This window comes from Pelophylax lessonae (genome assembly GCF_965119305.1).
Source record: "Pelophylax lessonae genome assembly, chromosome: 10".
Lineage (NCBI taxonomy): Eukaryota > Metazoa > Chordata > Amphibia > Anura > Ranidae > Pelophylax > Pelophylax lessonae.
Window position 1 is genome coordinate 12,587,513 of NC_138777.1, and position 2,500 is coordinate 12,590,012.

Here is a 2,500-nt window from a genome sequence, read left to right on the forward strand (position 1 = left end):
TGCAGCTAGGGGGTGAGCACGCGCCGCCGGCGGCGCACTCCCACCCCCGTTCGGCAGCAGGGACTCTGATGCACGGGGCAGGCGGCTCCGATTGCCACCTGACACCCGCGATCACTCCCCGCTGAGAGAGAACAACGGTCAGCTGTTGTAAACACAGCCGACCATTCTTCTCCCTGGAATGATCACAGAGTGCCTGTGATGCTATATAGCAGTGGTCCTCAACTCCGGTCCTCAGGGCCCACTAACAGGCCAGATTTTAAGTATTACCTTGGGGAGATGCAGACTAGAATACTGCAATCACTGAGCAGCAAATTATATTACCTGGGATGTATTTCAGTTATCTTGCAAACCTGGCCTGTTAGTGGGCCCTGAGGACCAGGGTTGAGGACCACTGCTATATAGGATCACAGGTTTCTGTGATAATTTCACAAGCCCTGCCCCCATACAATTAGAAACACACCCCTAGGTACACATTTAACCCTTTGATCGCCCCAGGGTTAACCCCTTCCCTGCAAATGGCATTATTACAGTAACAGTGCATAGTTTTAGTACTGATTACTATAATAATGTCACTGGTACCCCCAAAAAAGTGTCAAATGTCAGTTAGGGGTCCGATCTGTCCTCTGCAATGTCGCAGTCCCGCAAAAAAAAAAAAAAAAAAAAAAAAAAAAAAAAAAAATCGCAGATCGCCGCCATTACTAGTAAAAAAAAAAAAAAAAAACAATAAAAAATGACAAATCTTTCCTGTAGTTAGTAGACGCGATAACTTTTCGGCAAACCGTTTAAAATACGCTTTTTGCAATTTTTTTTTTACCAGAAATATGTAGCAGAAAACAAATTGGCCTAAAATGTTAAAAAATGTTGATTGTTAATTTTTTTTTTGGGAATGTTATATAGCAGAATGTGAAAATTATTGTTTTTTTTTTTCAGAATTGTCGCCCTTTTTTGTTTATAGCACAAAAAATAAAAAAAAAAAATAAAAAAAAAAAATAAAAAAATAAAAAAAAAAATAAAAAATCGCACAGGGGATCAAATACCACCAAAAGAAAGTTCTATTTGTCGGAAAAAAAAGACATACATTTTATTTGGGTACAGTGTCGCACGACTGCGCAATTGTCCGTTAAAGTAACGCAGTGCCGAATTGCAAAACATGGCCTGGTCATTAAGGCCCCTTTCACACTTGTTCAACTTGTCATGCGATTCGGGACTGCAAAATCGCATGACAAGTCGTTCTCCATTATTTCCAATGAGCCCCATTGATATCTGTGCAACTTGAAGTCGCACCGACTCCAAAGTAGTCCCTGCACTACTTTTGGCACGATTTTGATACGTTTTGAGGAAAAGACATTATAAGCCCAGTCAAACTCGCAACAAAGTCGCGTCAAAATCGCTGTAAAATTGTGCGACTTTGAAGTCGCACAAGTGTGAAAGGGGCCTGAGGGGGCAAATCCTTCTGGTCCAGAACTGGTTAAAGTGGTTCATGCAATATAAAGCATATCCCTCTATAGTATGTACTTGTCTCAAGGAGGAAGCAGACAGAAATGACACTTAGGGCCCTTTTACACTATCCGCTCCGTCGGCGAACTCCGTTTATCTTAGCGGGGGATCGATCCGCCGATCGCCCGTTGAGCAGGAGGATGACAGCTGTGTCTCCGCGCTGTGTGCGGAGACACAGCTGTCAGAGCCCCATACATCTCTATGAGGGAATCGGATGGGAACGGACCATCGGTCCGTTCTCAACCGATCCTATCCGATCCGACCTGCTGGATGGATGGAAAATAGGGTTTCCATCTGTCCAGATTTGACGGATCGGGTCGGATGTCAGCGGACATGTCCCCGCTGACATCCGATGTCCCATAGAGATGCATGTGGCGTCCATTCAGATCCACCAAAATCTGGTGCAGCTCTGCACAGAAACCAATCAGCTTCCAGGTTTTATTGTCAAAGCTTAATTGAACAAACTGATGTTGGAAGTTGATTGGCTACCAGGCACAGCTGCACCAGATTTTGCGCTCAGGGATTGATTTACTAAAACTGCAGAGTGTCATTTCTGCCTGCTGCCTCCTTCCTCTGCTATCAGCATGAGTCACTTCTGACAAGTTTTCCTGACATTAAAAGAAAAAAAAAAAAGTAACAGGGGAGGAGCTCCAGCACACAGCCTGCGATTTACAGCTTCAGCTCTGTTGCTGTGTAAAGGGGGGTTTGGCTGCATTCAGCGTTTCGGCTGAAAACCATAAATACACATTAATGCTAGGTGTGTTTAGAACTTGAACGTTAATCCATTTTAATGGGCAGAATAAATATTCTGGCCAACTAAATGAACACGCAGGTGCTTGGCGTACTTAAACGCACTACATGTGGCAAGCGTTTTCTGCCAAAACACTGCTGCAGGAGGAAAGGCAGTCCCAGTGTGCATGAGGCCTAAAAGTGTTTTGTTCGATCGGTTTAATAATTTAAAAAAGAAAAAAAAAAAAAAAAGAACGGTTGATCCTGCAAGAAA

At 43.6% G+C, this 2,500-nt stretch overlaps 1 protein-coding gene and 1 long non-coding RNA gene across 2 annotated transcripts in view; both read right to left on the reverse strand.

The window, feature by feature from the left end:
• LOC309565378 overlaps positions 1-2,500 on the reverse strand; it is a 724,777-nt gene that overhangs the window by 77,270 nt on the left and 645,007 nt on the right. The gene's annotated exons all lie outside the window — the stretch shown is intronic.
• BMAL1 (basic helix-loop-helix ARNT like 1) overlaps positions 1-2,500 on the reverse strand; it is a 146,241-nt gene that overhangs the window by 44,838 nt on the left and 98,903 nt on the right. The window lies entirely within an intron of this gene.